We start from the raw sequence: 17,281 nt of genomic DNA, 5'->3' as shown, positions 1-17,281 counted from the left end.
AGATGGGGGTCAGATGTGGGGAGTCCTCTTGAATCCAAGAAACCCTGCCAGATGCCAGGACATACCAGGACGGGGAGGACCACGTGAGCCCAGCCTCAGACAGAGAAAAAAAAAAAAAAACAGAAGACACCAAAGGGGGATTCTTCCTCCCCACCCCACCCCCACCTCGGCGACCTTGTCCCTGCTCCCAGCGCACCTACAGGCGCTTCCACCCGAGTGTCTGGGGGGAGGAGAGGAAGGAGTGGGAGCGTCCCGGCAGCGCCAGCTCAAGACAGGCACCAGCAGAAGCCCTTGGCCAAAGCTCTTGGGAGCCACCCGCTCTGAACACGGGCCTTCGGGGACACTGGCCGTTCTGGCGGGAGATTGTCTTGCTCTTCTCCCGCGGCTGCCACCCTTAGGTGTAATCGTCCCCGCTTCCCAGGGCAGCTTCCTGGCTGAGCTCGGTGCCCCCATCCCTGCCTGTCGCAGGCAGCCCGGAGAAGGGAACGGGGAAGGGGGGGCTGTGAGCCGGGGACTCACGACAGAACACTCCCGGCCGTCTGGGGTGGCGGCCCAGGACCACCTCCCCCACCGCCGCCGTCCTGTCTCCGCAGAGCCTTTAACTCACAGAGCCCTGGTCTGCGCTCGCGTCTCCCCGGCTGCGAGGCTGTGCGTCCTTGACTGCAGGGTGACTTGGGAGGTAGACAGTGATTCTTTTAAAGGGGAAAAATAGTCCTTAGGTGAAGATTGCGTCTGGGGCGGCGGGTGTAGCCAGGGAAGGAAGGCAGTGCTGTTCCTTACTCCAGGTCTGTTGAGTTGTGGGAATGCCGCCCCCAGACCCTACCCCGCCCCCCACCTAACCACCCCCCCTCGCCACCGGGTCCCGACAGGTGTGGGTGGGGGGCACTTAGCCTCCTATTCATAGAGGCAGCTGCCTTTGGGTAGGGGATCTACTTCCTGTGCTCAGATCTCAGGAACCCTTCTAACTTCTGGACCTGGTTGGGGGTCGGGCTAGGGGGGAGTGGGGGCGGAAGGCCACCTGACCTGTGCCTACTACATAACGTGCCAGGGTGGGGCAGGGCACAGAAAATGGACCTGGGCACCAGCCTCAGCATTGATCGCCTTTCCTTGCTGCTAACAGGCTGTCCTCCTTGGGGACTGTGAGGGTTGGTCACTGCTTGGCAATCAGTGTTTGTCCCCACCACCAGGCCACCTCTCCTGAGGGGGGAACGGAACACCACCTGGCTGTTCCTTGCTGTCTAGTCCCCAGTGGCACATGGTAAGGTCCTGCTTACAGGTTGTAGCCTTACCTCATCGCTCTCCCCAGAATTCTAGGGCAGCTGCTTCCTGGACCTTGAGATGGGGTGAGACCCAACAGGGAGTAGCTGGGTGCCAGGATTCCCAGCAGCTGTGGACTCCTGGGATAGCCCTGGGGGAAGCCCTTCTCTTCTGCCCACTCCAGACTAGGCAGGGCAGGCTTCCCCTCTGCTCCAACCTTGGTAGACCAGCGTTAGTGGCCTCGGGCCCCAAGTGCTGAGGAGGAGGGGTGCAATAGAGGTTCCTTCTGCTCTAAGGCCAGGCCCATTGAGTTGAGGGCCCCTGTATGGGGCTCCAGACTGTAGCTTCCCTTTGGCTGTTGGGGTCTCCACCAGGGCTGAAGCCCCCTCCTTGTAGGACAGGGCTGCAACGGGAGCCCCAAGAGAGATAGTGGGGATAATAGAGCTTACAACTTTTTCATTTAAAAGGAAATTCTCCAGGGGCACCTGGGAGGCTCAGTGGATTAAGCCTCTGCCTTCGGCTCAGGTCATGATCTCAGAGTCCTGGGATCGAGCCCCACATCAGGCTTCTGCTCAGCAGGGAGCCTGCTTCCCCCCCTCCCCACCGCCTCTGCCTGCCTCTCTGCCTACTTGTGATCTCTCCCTGTCAAATAAATAAATAAATAAAATCTTTATTAAAAAAAGGAAATTCTCCAAACTGCCTTATCAATGGCTACCTGATGGACTCTAGCCTGATTTTGTGATGTCATGGAGGCTAGTAAATTTTCATGGAACCGTAGAGGTTAGAACTCTAGAAGTTCATATCTCCCCTTGTCAAGTCTTGCCTTTCACTGGCCACTGTTAAGCAGAGTCAGGTCGGAAATGTAAGCTGTCCCTCCTCAGCTCTCTTTTACCACACACTCTGGATCTTTGCATGATACTGTTTTTGTTGGTGTTTGTCTTAATAAGTATGGTCATTACCAAGCTTTGCACTATTGTAACAAAATTTTATAGTTGGTAATGTCTCCAGAAAGAGGAGGTGATGTGACCTTATTAATCTCATTGAATAGGAAGCGTAAGGTGTGCTCCCTTGTTTCTGCATTCTCGGTAGAGCTGTGCATCTTTTGTCTCATTTGTAACTGGGCCTGTCAGCCCTCCATCCATCTGCACAGAAATCTCATTTATGTCTTTCCTATTCCCAAAGAATGTCAGAGTCCTAAATACAGCCTGTGTAGGTAGGCAGTGATGGGGGGTGCAGCTCCAAGGTCCCCAAGACCACTCCCAGGCGCCGCGATTCACTAGGACTCACAGAACGCAGGAAAGCCATTCTATTCACCGCGACAGTTTACTACTACAAAGGGAAACGGATTCAAATCGGCCACAGGAAAAAGCACGCCAGGGCCTGTCCAGGAGACCAACAGGTACAAGCAAACTTCCAGTTGTCCTTTCCGAATGCTGTTGTGGGCAGTGCTCAGTTCTCCAGTGTGTGGACAACAAGCATTACCACCCAGGCAAGCTCACCGAACTTTAGTATCCAGTGTCTGTAGTTGGAGGTCAGTTATATAGGCATAACTTACCAACCATGCACCTGACCTTCAGTCTCCAGCCACTGCGGAGGTCAAGGCCATACCGCCTGGCTCAAGCCCCATCACTGTCTGGTGTGACCCAAGTTCTCCAAGTAAACAAGGATAGGAGAGAACCTCCAACCAACGGCTTAGAGGTTACTTCCCAGGAGCAGAGCACAGGGCCAAATCTTTCCTTAGAATGTGAAAGTTCTGATCAGCCAAGACTTGCACTTATTATCCTTTTTCTTCATGGGAATAAGAAAGGGGGAGGCAGTTAAAAATCAATCTAAACTTTAATTGCTTATTCATTAAACCTGTAGATTTTTTTTTAAAGATTTTTTATTTATGGAGTGCCTGAGTGGCTCAGGGGGCTAAAGCCTCTGCCTTCAACTCAGGTCATGATCCCAGGGTCCTGGGATCAAGCCCCGAATCGGGCTCTCTGCTCGGCAGGGAGCCTGCTTCCCCCTCTCTCTCTCTGCCTGCCTCTCTGCCTACTTGTGATCTCTGTCTGATTTGTGATCTCTGTCTGTGAAATAAATAAATAATCTTTAAAAAAAAGATTTTTATTTATTTATTTGACAGAGATCACAAGTAGGCAGAGAGGCAGGCAGGGGCAGGGAGGAAGCAGGCTCCCTTTGTCAGATGCAGAAACTGAGGTTTGGGAATGTAAGCTGACTTGCTGAAGGTCTCTGCCCTTGCAGGGCAACCATGAATCACCCACTGGGAAGTTGCATGGGATCTAGTTAGGGCATGCTCAACATATTCAAGAAGCTCATGTTCCTGAGGGCAAATGCAGTGCATTTAAAAATGCAACCATGTCTAACTACTTCTTGACCGAAATTCTTAGAAATCAACTATTGATTCTATCAGTCAAAGAGAAAAATATCCCCAAGTCATAAACCTGGATATCTGAGCTACATTCCTCTACTAAGTGTCCATTTTTGCTAGAACTTTTGTTACTACCAAGTGGCACAAATGAAGGGGCTTACAAACAGGAATTGCTTTAACCAGATGTTGGGGGAACACAAATTAAAACAACGACTCCACTCCTTATTAGAGTGGCTGAAATCCAGACCACCAACACCAAATCCTGGGGTAAGATGTGGAGTCATAGGAGATCTTATTCACTGCTGGTGAGAATGAAAAATGGCACAGCCACTTTGGAAGACCAGCAGTTTCTTAAGGAACTAAACAGTCTTGTCATAGGATCGCGCTCCTTGGTATTTACCGAAAGGAGTTGAAAACTCCTTTAGGTAGTTTTGAAAATGTTTATTTTCAAATAATCATTATCTAAATAATATTTAAATAAATAAATAGACATTATCTAAAACACCAAAAAAAAAAAAAAAAAAGAGAGAGAGAGAAAGAAAGAAAAGAAAACCTTATGTCCACAGAAAAGCCTGCGCAGGGATGTTTACAGCAGCTTCACTCATAATTGCCAATTAAGATGTTCTTCAGGAGGTGAATGGATAAGTAAACTGTGGTCTATCCAAACAATGGAGTATTACTTGGTGCTAAATGGAAATGACCTGTAAATCAAGAGAAGACATAGAGGAAACCTAAGTGCCCATTACTAAGTGAAAGAAGCCAGTCTGAAAAGGCTTTATGACTCCAACTATGTGGCTTTCTGCTAAAGGCAAAACTATGGAGACAGTAAAAAAATCAGTGGTTGTCAGGGGAGGGAGGGATGAGTAGGCAGAAGACAGAGGACTCCTAGGGCAGTGAAACTACTCTATAGGTCTTTATACCTTTGTCTAAACTCACAGAATGGGCAACACCAAGAGTAAGACCTGAGGTAAACCGTGGCCTTAGGATGATTGTGAACGATCAGAAATGTGCTGTCTCACAGTTTCAGAGGCCAGAAGTCCAACATTGCTGGTTTGTTCCTTCTCAGAGCTGTAAGACAGAATCTGTGCCATGCCTCTTGCCCAGCTTCTGGTGGTTCGTTGGCAATATTGGCTTACAGAAGCATCACCCCATTTCTGCCTTTGTCTTCATGTGGCATTCTCCCAATGTATGTGTCTGTCTCCAAACTTCCACTTTTTTATAAGAGCACCGGTCCTATTGGCTGAGGGCCCACCTAAGTCCCTTATTTTGACTTCATTACTTTTGAAAATACCCTATCTCCAAATAAAGTCACATTCTGAGGTACCATAGTGAGGACTCCAGTTTAGGAATTTTGCAGGATACAACATAGCACAGAACAGTTAGTAAATAATAACTTTAAAAAAATCAGTGGGCAGGGCACCCGGGGGGCTCAGTGAGTTAAGCCTCTGCCTTTGGCTCAGGTCATGATCTCAGGGTCCTGGGATCGAGCCCCTCATCGGGCTCTCTGCTCAGCAGGGAGCCTGCTTCCCCCCCTCCCCCACTCTCTCTGCCTGCCTCTCTGCCTACTTGTGATCTCTGTCTGTCAAATAAATAAATAAAATCTTAAAAAAAAAAAAAATCAGTGGTCAGAATTCTGACTTCCACCTGACTGTGGAGAGCTGGAAGAAGGGTAGCTCTCATTCTTGCTATAAAAAAGAGCTGCTGTAACATCGGGATTTTTTTACTTTGTTTGAACCTATTGGAAGCTGAGGTCATAGAGTAACCCACTAGCCTGAAATCTGAGAGCCAGTGCCTGGGATAGGACAGGAGAAAGAAGAGGTTGGTTAGGATAGTAGACAAATTGGTGAAGAGTGAGTATACCCTAACAGCATTATATGAATCCCCTGGAAACCATTAAAAAAAAAAAAAAAAAGGAAAAGTACACACCCTCTTGGAGACATTTTCTTCCATTAACCTCACTGGGTGTTCATCACAACAAGCCTTAAAAAGTGGGCTGTGGACCAATATGGAACAGTTTAACATATGCATAATTGGAATCCCAGAAAAAGAAGAAAGAGAAAATGGGACAGAGATAATATTTGAAGAAATAATGGCTGAGATTTTTTTCCATATTAGTGACAGACACAAAACCACCAATCCCACAAGCTCGATGAACTTTGTATCAAGCGTGTTTTATCATTTCTGTAACTTGATGCATTAATATCATCAAGATGGATGTCAATTACTTTAGGTAAACTACTAGGGAGGGAAGATAACCATTTAACGTCCCTACATTCCTAGCACAGCATGAGGTCACAAGGGTGCCACTTTTAAAATTATTTTTTTATTTCTTATTTAAAGATTTTTATTTATTTATTTGACAGGGAGAGATCACAAGTAGGCAGAGAGGCAGGCAGAGAGAGAGGGAAGCAGGCTCCCTGCTGAGCAGAAGCCTGGTGTGGGGCTGGATCCCAGAACCCTGAGATCATGACTTGAGCCGAAGGCAGAGGCTTAACCCACTAAGCCACCCAGGTGCCCCAGGGTGCCACTTTTAAATACAGCTAGCCAATCCTGGATCCTCCTTCTTCCCTCCTCCTTCTGGAAGAAACCACAAAAAAGACACTAGTCCACATTTCCTCCCTCTCCCTCTGTCTTATGACTGACCCCAGAGTGTCCCCTGAGCAGGTCAGTAGAGTGCCGTGTTCTTCCCAAGAAACTAGAATACAATAATTTTATAATTTCATGGTCATTCTCTCCTTCTGCTTTGTATTTGGCCTTACCATACCCTTGTTAAAATAAAAAACAAAGAGACCAACCTGGGAAATTTCCTGAGCCAGCAAAACCAGTTTAGTCACACAAGCAAAGCTTAATTTAGCCTATTTTGCAAGTCTAACTTGACATGGGTCGTTTCTTGCTAATACCTCTGGAAATCATAAGCAAAACCAATCACTGATCAATTCCCTATCACCTAAGAAAATTCTATTATAACCAATCACTGTGAAGAATAACCAGTCACTGCTTTCTCACTATCTAAGCTGCTTTATTACAACATATCCCTGAGCCACATTCCATATTTTCCTTTGCGTGCTCCCAGTTTGCAAAACATCTTCGGTGTGTACCAATAAACTTTTACCAAGTACTCTTTGATTATTGGTCTTCTTTTATTTCTGGACTTTTGACATCTTTGTTAATAAATTTTGATGAAAACAAATTCCGAGAAGGATAGAAAGCTCTCCCACCACCAAAAATCACATTTACTCATCATATTCAAACTGCTAAAAACAAAAAAACAAAATCTTTGAAGGCAGCCAGAGGGGAAAAAAGACCCATTAGCTACAGATGGACGAGGCTATGAAGTACAGCAGCTTCTCATCAGAATACGTACCAGCAAGAAGATGGTAGTATCTCTACAGTGCTGAAAAACAAAGCTGTCAATCCAGAATTTTTACTTAGTGAAAATATCCCTCAAAAGTGAAGGAGAAATAATTTCACAACTAGCAATAACTGAGGAAATTCACTGCCAGCAGACCTACTCTACAAGAAACGTGAAAGTAAGTGATTCAGGAAAAAACAAAAATAAACAGGGACACCTGGGAGACTCAGGCTATTAAGTGTCTGCCTTCCGCTCAGGTCATGATCCCAGGATCCTGGGATCAAGAGCTTCAGGATCCAGTTCAGCATCTGGTTCCTTGTTCCTGGAGCCTGATTATCCCTTTGTGCCTCCCCCTGCTGGTACTCACACGTGAGTGCTCTCTCTGTCTCTGACAAATAAAATCTTTAAAAGAAACAAACAAAAAAAAATCAGGCATGATGCTTTTGAAATTTTAGTGGACCTCCTAGAAGCACTTGTTTTATGTTTAGATGGTATAAATAGTGATACAAATATTAGGTGGAATAACTATATAGCTGGTCCAGCTTTTGTACTCTGCAGTGCAGTAACAGATTTTGATTTCATCGTTACCATTGTTGTTCTTAAAAATGTTCTATCTTTGACAAGAGCCTTGGGGAAAAATCTCCAAGGGCAGACCTCTGACGTCTTCTTTGCAGCCAGTAGCTTGACTGCAGTGCTGCATTCACTAAATGAAGTGATGGAAAATATTGAAGTTCATCATGAATTTTGGTTCGAAGAAGCCACAAATTTGGCAACTAAACTTGATATTCAGATGAAACTCCCTGGGAAATTCCGCAGAGCCCAGCACGGTAACCTGGAATCTCAGCTCACCTCTGAGAGTTACTATAAAGAAACTCTAAGTGTTCCAACAGTGGAACACATTATTCAGGAACTGAAAGATATATTCTCAGAACAGCACCTCAAAGCTCTTAAATGCTTATCTCTTGTACCCTCTATCATGGGACAGCTCAAATTTAATACATCAGAGGAGCACCATGCTGACATGTACAGAACTGACTTGCCCAATCCTGACACACTCTCAGCTGAGCTGCATTGCTGGAGAATCAAATGGAAACACAGAGAGAAAGATATAGAACTTCCATCTACCATTTATGAAGCCTCCATCTACCAGACATCAAGTTTTTTCCTAATGTTTATGCATTGCTGAAAGTCCTATGTATTCTTCCTGTGATGAAGGTTGAGAACGAACGCTATGAAAATGGGCGAAAGCATCTCAAAGCATACCTGAGGAACACTTTGACAGACCAAAGGTCAAGTAACTTGACTTTGCTTAACATAAATTTTGACATAAAACATGATCTCGATTTAATGGTGGACACATATATCAAACTCTATACAACTAAGTCAGAGCTTCCTACAGATAACTCAGAAACCATTGAAAATACCTAAGAAACGTTTAAAGTAGGCTTTCTCTTATGTTTGATATTTGGAAAAATCTGTGAGAAATTTGAAAACATCTTACAGAAAAGCTGTCAGGTATATGTAGGCCACTTAATCACTGAATATCTTGACATATTGACCTCTCATTGAGCATATTAGCCATTGATAATCTGCCTATTTAAATGGCCCCTGTTTAAACTCTCATGCTTTGGAGACATACCTGTTCTTCCAGAAGATAGCATTGAAAGTGCCACATTACACTTCTATGGGATTTCTGCTAGTGGCACTTGGGAATTGTTTTAGTTAAGTCATTTTAGACATAACATTTATTATCACTGGATCCAATTGTCGGGTATTGAGTTATCACTTCTTAGAAGATAAAGATTTTGAAGAGGTATGGGGGGAAGGGATACATTTTAGAAAATGTTACAAGAAGCTCATGAGTGACCCTTGAGTAGTGGGAGTGTTAGTATGTTAAAAATCTGTAATGGACAGTTCAGGGAGTTACCAGACAGAAACACGTGAGCTTGCCAAGCAAGGATTGCAGTAGAGATTTTGTCTTTATCAAATGAACTTAACAGAACAAGTTACAGTTAAAGTTTGAATGGGAGAGCCTGCCATTGTTCCACATTGGGTTGTTGCTGTTTACATTCCTTTGTTGAGCCTACATCTTCATAAGCTCTTTAGCACGTGTATGTTGAAACACCAACGACTTTATAAGCTTTTTAGCAGGTATATGTTGAACACCTCTGTTCATGGTCAAGGCAGGATCAGAGGCCATGGATACTGACAACTGATTTGTCTGTTTTCCTCTGTCTTTTTCCATGACTATATCTACTGCCTCGTCTTGATTTATAAACAAAACCTGGAAAACCTACAAAAATAAGTGTTTTGTGGTTTATCTAGGAATAATACAGAAAATATTGCTGTTATTTTTGGTGAAGAAGATCAATTTTGTATAGTTTATTTCAACTTAAATAAAATGTGAATTTTGTTTAAAGTTAAAAAAATAGGTTGGAAATTTAGATCTACGCAAAGAAATGACACACATTAGAAATAGAAGAAATGAAGACCAAGTAAAATATTTTTCTGATTTTTATCACTCTAAAAGCTACCTGCTTAAAGCAAAAATTGTAACAATGTCTTCTGTATGTGTAGCATATTTTAAAGTGAGGTGTGTGACCCAATGACAAAGAAATGGAAGGGAGGAATTGGGAATAAGCACTTAAAGGTACTTACACTACAAATGAAGTATTTAAAAAAGGAATCAATAATAAGTCAATTGAGGAGGTGAAAAGAAATAATAAAACTAAATCCATAAAGGCAAGAGAAGAGGAGAAGAGAAAACAAATAAAAAACACTTAGCAAGCACATTGATTTTAATCCAACCATGCCAATGAACACCATTAATATTAATGGCCTAAATGTTACCGGGTAAAGACAAGAGATTGTTAGATTGGATAAAAGAAAAAAAGAAAGACCCAACTGTAGGTGGTCGGCAAGAAACCTACTTTATTTATTTATTTTTTAAATTCATTTGACAGAGAGAAAGGTCACAAGTAGGCAGAGGGGCAGGCAGAGAGGGGGGTGGGAAGCAGGCTCCCTGCTGAGCAGAGAGCCTGATGGGGAGGCTCGATCCCAGGACCCTGAGCTAAGGCAGAGGCTTAACCCACTGAGCCACTCAGGTGCCCCAAGAAACTTACTTTAAATAGAAAGACATGGGTAGGTTAAAACAGTAGTTATAAAGGAGGAGAAGTGTAATTTTGCTTACCAGCATACAGCTGGCAATGTTTGGAGTCATTTTGGTTTTCAGAACTAGGAGGTGCTGGTGCGTAGAGAGGCTGGGGACACTGCTGAACATCTTACCCTGGACAGAACAATCCCGCTACAAAGAATTATCTCAAAATTTCAGCAGTGTTGAGGTTGAAAAACTTTGGGATAAAAGTAATAATTGGAAAGATATCGTGAGAAACAGCAACCAAAAAAAAAAAAAAAAAGTTTGAGGTCATCATGTTTATTTTTTTAGTTTTTTGTTATTTTATTTTATTTTAAAATAACAACAACAGGTGGGAGATCAGGTTTGGCCCAAGGTTTGCAGACCGTGTTATACACCAATTTTAATATGAATAATAAAAACATGATTTAAAATAGTAACAAAATTCAGTATTTAGGTATACATTTAATAAAATAGGGGCAGGATTTGTATGCTGAAAACTACAAAATTCTGATGAACACAAATACATAAAACTTCAATAAAACAAGATGGGTTTGGGAGGGAGAAAACCATAAGTAACTCTTAATCTCACAAAACAAACTGAGGGTTGATGGGGGGAGGGGGGGTGGAAGAGGGGGGTGGGGTTATGGACATTGGGGAGGGTATGTGCTATGGTGAGTGCTGTGAAGTGTGTAAACCAGGCGATTCACAGACCTGTACCCCTGGGGATAAAAATATATGTTTATAAAAAATAAAATTAAAAAAATAAATAAATAAAAAGATATACCGTTTTCACTACTCAGAAGCCTCAATATTCTTAGGAGGTCAGTTATTCCTAATTTGATCCAGAGATCCAATGCAATTCCAATCAAAATCCCCGCAGGCTTTTTTTTTTTTCCTCCCTTCCTTTGTAGATATTGACAAGCTGAGTACGAATTGCAAACAGCACTCTGAGAATCCTAGGTCTAGAAAAGCGAGGACTGACTGGCTGGTGAACAAATTTTACTTTTTCTCAACATACATTGTGGGTTTGTTTTACACACGCGCAGACCACACACCACACCCACAGACAAACGGGGGCCAGAGCAGCCGTGTCCTTCTGAGAGCAGACCTGGACTTTGAGGTTTGGGGGTCTGCGCGTCTCCTGTGCTTTCCATCTCAGCCTTGAGAACCGTTCCGAATGCCTGGGTTTCACGCCCTTCCCGGGCTCGGCTCCCAGCTGGAGGGGTTTGGGCCCGACTAGCTCCGCCCCGCGCCCGCTACTTCTGCGGAACCGGTGCGCGTCCATGCGCGCAGAGCGCAAAGGGACTGCAATCCCTAGTAAGCGCCGCGGCGTTTCCACGCGCGCGCGCTTGCCGGGATCGCCCCGGGGAGCTGCCTCGGACTTGGAAAGCAGTTGGCTGGCTGGGTTCGGTTCGGCGGCGGTCCTGGTAAGAGGGCGGTCGGCTTGGATTCCCCCGCGGATCCCAGGCAGCAGCGCGGGCCGGAGCAGCAGGGGAGAGACCCCCTTCCGAGACGGCCTCCAAACAGGACCTCCTGAGCGCCCTTCTGCCGTCCCTCGGTCTTTTCCTGACCTTGACGCTGCCTGTCTCATTTCGGAGCCCCGCCGTCGTGGAACACCTGCTTCTCGGGTTCGTGGTTTCTAATTTTCAGGAAACGCTTGGAGTTGTCATCATTTTCTCACGCAGCTTATTGGAATTACTTCCACGGACTCAACCTTCGTTGCTCCGTGAGTAGGGATCCCCACCTCCCGTCCTCCACCCCACTTTTTTTTTTTTAAAGATTTATTTATGTATTTGAGAGAGAATGATAGAGCGCGAGCATGAGAGGAGGGAGGGTGGAAGGGGAAGCAGACTCCCTGCCTAGCGGGGAGCCCAGTGGGGACTCCGTCCTGGGACTCCAGGATCATGACCTGAGCCAAAGGCAGTGGCTTAACCAGCTGAGCCACAAAGGCGCCCCCATTTCTTGATTGTTGTATTAGCCATGGATAGGAAACCTTCTGCTTGTTGTTCCTCTATCAGTCCCCTTGCTGAACCATTTTCTGAATTCTTACCTTATTTTTATTTGTTCCTTGTTCCACACTGTTGGAAAAGTTCAAGATATTTACGTCTTCTGGAGCTTCAAGTTCAGCTGCCTTGGCTAACACGCCTTGAACCGTGTGGCGCACAGGTGCTAGCGGAGCCCTGTGATTCTGCCCAGGTGGTGTGGAGGTGTCTCCCGTGCTGGAATGTTGCTTTGATTTAGATAGTTTGACGTGGAAGGAACCGTCATCCTAGTCTTGTTAAGCATGTGTGTATGGACACATGCTCATTTATACCTAAAGTAGGGAACTGTGCGAGGCTTCACCAAGACTTAAATTGAAATGATCTTTCTCCCCCCATAGAGAACCCCATATAGGGTCTATCACAGTAGACCTACTGTGACTCCCTGGGATAAGTCCAACGTGATTATATTGGTCATTCTCTTACTGTACCTTAGATTCTGTTTGGTTATCTGGCTTCATTTATTGGGATAATTGTTCCTCTCACTCACCTGTAGGTATCATGGATTCCCTTTGCATAATAAGCTGGATCATTATACATCTTTTGTTTTTTCCTTTAAAAAAAAAATCTATGAAATGGAAATCGTCTTCTCTAAAATGTAAAACCGTCTAGATCCAAGGCCTCCGAGGTATTCTTCTTTGTTCCATTTTTTTGGTCTGTTTAATTTTGCTTCTTCCTGTGTTTTCTTCCATATTGCCAATTTCATTGGAATTCTCAATTTTATGAGTGAACAAGAAGCAAGAGTATTTTTTTTTCTTGTTTACATTTTCTTTGACTACTGTTAGGTATACCATTCTTATGTACCATCTTTATTTCTTCTTTAACCCTACCCCTCTTCCTTCTTCATATGAGAAACTTGGATATTTTCCTATTTATTTGCTCTCTACTCTTAGAGGAAGGATGAACCACCCAGTGGAAATTCAGGATGCCAGACACACAGAGGGCAGCCATCAGAACAGATTTTTTTCCATTTCTTGCTGGGCTGTGCTTCCTCTACCTTATTCAAGAGGACTGTCCGAATTTCAGGGTCTTTCTTAAGTGTTCCCCCCTCCCCAGTAATCTCTACACCCAACACGGGGCTCGAACTCACGACCTTAGAGATTTTTTTTTTTTTTTTTTACAACCTTAGAGATCTTGAGTCATATCTTCTTCCAACTGAGCCAGTACAGAGTCTGTCCCAGCCATTCCATCCCATGATCTGGATTCCACACCACCTCTTTTTGAATCTGTTCATTTCTTCAACAATTATCTTAAAATTACTTTTATTGTGATTGAAGTAATAGCTCTTTTTTTTTTTTAAAGATTTTATTTATTTATTTGACAGAGAGATCACAAGCAGGCAGAGAGGCAGGCAGAGAGAGAGGAGGAAGCAGGCTCCCTGCTGAGCAGAGAGCCCGGATTCGGGGCTCAATCCCAGGACTCTGAGATCATGACCTGAGCCGAAGGCAGCAGCTTAACCCACTGAGCCACCCAGGCGCCCCGAAGTAATAGCTTTTTTTTTTTTTTTTACAGGTTTTTAAAATGGCATTTAGAAGCAGCTTTTACTATTTTTATAAGGCTACTCTTGGGCTTATAACAAAAAAACAACCTGCTACTAGTCCCATCCCCAGTAATATAAAATACAGACTTTCCGTAATTGTAGATGAAGATTTAACTCTTCTCTACCCATGTTCCTGCTATCCTCTTCCCAGTATAGTTACAGGAAAATTTTGATTAAGTTGGTAGTTAGTGTTAATAATTCTGTAACACTGTGTTAGGGTCCATTATTAAATGAAATGAGACTGAGACAAAATGAAAGTTATTTAAAGCTTTATTCTATGCCAAGCATTAGAAGTAAACAAAGTTAAAGTTATGTTATGCAAAGCTTTAAACTATGTCAAGCATTAGGAATCAGACTGAACGGCCAGGGCTGCTCCCAAAGAGAACGACCCTCCCAGCCTCACAGGCTAATTATTATAGAGCAAAAACCGGGCCACATATAGGTAGCCAATGAGATTGTAACATTGTATAGTCCTGTTAGGCCACATGCAGGTGGCCAATTGAATTACAATTTACCCTGTAGTAGCTGTTTGACCTAACCTATTACTCTGGTCAGAATTGGTGCTCAAGTTTGGCGCCCAAACGGCAGGGTTTACATTCTTTGGTGGTTAGGGAAAGAGTATGTGTGCTTCTTACTCATTGGATGTCTCCACCTGGCCTGACTTGTCCTTGTATTCTGGGCTCTGTTATCAGGAACTGGCTGACCATATTTTACTGGCTTCCCAGACTTGCTTCTAAGTAAGTTTCTCGCGGGCGGGGGGGGGGGGGGGGGGGCAGGGTTGGTTTAAGTTTTACTGCACAAACAATAAAATGATTTTTAACCAAGATGGAGTCACTCTGGCTAAATAGGCCCTTACAACTGTAAACCTTATTTAGCACAGCCAGAAATTGTATATTACTATTGCATTTCATCTCCTGTAACATTTGGATTTTTTTCTGGATCATCTAATTACCTCTTGTTTTCCTCTTCCCTTGCTTTTCTAATTGTTCTCCCAGTTGCTCTGAAAGAACACAAAATGCCTAACTAAGATTATTTTCTGAACTTTCAAATCAATCACATAATCAGTTAGATCCTGTCTTGTTTTTCTGGAGACTGCTATCCTATGCATTAATTCATACCTCCCTAAAGGCTTCCAGATCTTCTCTTCCTTTCTGGGGTTTTTGTATTTCCCATGTGGCTGTGAAAACACCTCTCCTTACTCCATCTGCCACGTACTGGTACTGGGTCCTTTCATTCCAGTGACTCTCTATTCTTAAATTCTGAAATATTTGCATAAAATTGTGTCTCTTTTGGCTTTCTTTGTTCTCTATTTCTGGAATTTCTTTCAGTGGCATTGGCTCTCTTGGATCTGTCCTCTAGGCTTCTAGGCTTTTCCTCCTATTTCCTGTTTCTCTGTCTTTTTGTTATACTTGCTGATTACATTTTTTTTTTTTTAATTTATTTGACACAGAGAGAGAACAAGCAGGCAGAGAGGCAGGTAGAGAGGGAGGAGGAAGCAGGCTCCCTGCTGAGCAGAGAGCCCGATGCGGGGCTCGATCCCAGGACCCTGATATCATGACCTGAGCCGAAGGCAGCGGCTCAACCCACTGAGCCACCCAGGCGCCCCTGATTACATTTTTTCTTTACCAAATCTTTCATGGATTTCTCCCTCCCCATCATCCTATTTTTAATAGGATATTTTTATTTTTAAATAATTTTTAAATAATTTTAATATCTTAATATCTTAATTATATCTTAATATCTTAATATAATTTTTTATAATTTTTAATATCTACCATTTGATTCTTTAATGTCCAAGAGCTTTTATGCCTGGAGTTGAACCCCCATAACTTTATTCATTTTGTGAATTTACTAAATATTCTGAGTATTAATCATCATTTCTTTTAAATATTCACATACTACTTTAATAACAAATCAAAATGTATGGATTTAAAATAAGATGTCTTCCTTTTGCAAGCTTATCTGACAAATTACTTTTAAAAGTTCAATTCCGGGGGCGCCTGGGTGGCTCAGTGGGTTAAAGCCACTGCCTTCAGCTCGGGTTGTGATCTCAGGGTCCTGGGATCGAGCCCTGCATTGGGTTCTCTGCTCAGCAGGGAGCCTGCCTCCCTCTTTCTCTCTGCCTGCCTCTCTGCCAACTTGTGATCTCTGTCTGTCAAATACATAAATAAAAAAATCTTAAAAAAAAAAAAAAGTTCAATTCCGGGGTGCCTGGGTGGCTCAGGGGTTTGAGCTTCTGCCTTTGGCTCAGGTTATGGTTTCAGGTTCCCGGAATCACCCTGCATCAGGCTCTCCACTCAGTGGGGGGCCTGCTTAATAAATAAAAGTAAAAAAACTTAAAAAAAAAGTTCAATTCCATTACCAACCTAATAGAGCTTAATCTCTTGAGTGTTTAACCTCTTCAAAAAGCAGACAACAGTAAATACATAAATGATTTTTTCCTTTTGACCAAAATCAACTAAAAAGAGCTACTTCTATGAATTGAATTCTATTGCCTCAATACTGTCTATTTTTTAAATTCTAATTTCTATACCTAGCTAAAATTTCCATAGAGTATGGTAATTTTACAAGGCCCTATATTTTCATGCCTCTCTAGGGATGCAGTAGCTTGCAATATCATCAGGAAAAATAGTATATTCTGGGAACATGCATGCATGTTGTTATCACTAAGTGATATTTGGTTGGGCCTCTAGACTTGCTGACTTCTCCTTAAAGGAATTCAGACCTTAACTTCTGTTTGGATTCAGGTTCAAGATCATTGGCATGTCAGTAAGCCTTTGTTTTCAGATTTATTGAGATGTGATTGAAATAAACGTGTGTAAGTTTAAGGTGTATTACGTGTTGATTTGCTGCACACATATTGTGCAGTGATTACCACTGAAGCCTTAGCTAACACCCCATTACCTCACATAATTCCCATTTCTTTTTTTTTTTTAATTTATTTGACAGAGAGAGAAATCACAAGTAGGCAGAGAAGCAGACAAAGAGAGAGGGGGAAGCAGGCTCCCTGCTGAGCAGAGAGCCTGATGCAGGGCTTGATCCCAGGACCCTGAGATCGTGACCTGAGCCAAAGGCAGAGGCTTAACCCACTGAGCCACCCAGGCGCCCCATTTTATAACCAGAAATTTGTACGCTTTGATCAACCTCTCCCCATTTCCCCTCACCCCATGGCCCCTGGTCACCACTATTCTGCTCTGAGTTCAGGTTTCTTTTTGGGGGGATTCCACATCTAAGTGACATCACACAGTATTTGTCTTTTGACTTTTCTGATGGACTCTGTCTTTTTTACTTAGCGAAATGCCCTCAAATTCCATCCATACTGTACAAATGGTGAGATTTCCTCCTTTCTCGTAGCTGAATAATATTCCATTGTGTACACACACACATACCGTGTCTTCATTTGTCCACTGAAGGACACTTAGGTTGTTCCCATGTTGCGGCTTTTGTGAGTAATGCTGCAGTGAACACAGGAGTGGAAATAATCTCACTGAAACCCTAATTTCCTCTCCTTAACATATATACAACAGAGGTAGGACTATTGGGTCATATGGTATTTCCAGTTTTAATTTTTTGAAGAACCTCCATA

General features: G+C 43.4%; 1 pseudogene; it reads left to right on the top strand.

Moving 5' to 3' along the window:
• The first annotated feature begins 7,593 nt into the window (after positions 1 to 7,593).
• LOC125100997 (52 kDa repressor of the inhibitor of the protein kinase-like) lies at positions 7,594 to 9,409 on the top strand (annotated as a pseudogene).
• Positions 9,410 to 17,281: the final 7,872 nt, after the last annotated feature.

This window comes from Lutra lutra, chromosome 5, assembly GCF_902655055.1.
Source record: "Lutra lutra chromosome 5, mLutLut1.2, whole genome shotgun sequence".
Lineage (NCBI taxonomy): Eukaryota > Metazoa > Chordata > Mammalia > Carnivora > Mustelidae > Lutra > Lutra lutra.
The sequence above is the reverse complement of the archived record's forward strand: the minus strand, read 5'-3'. Positions and strand labels throughout refer to the sequence as shown.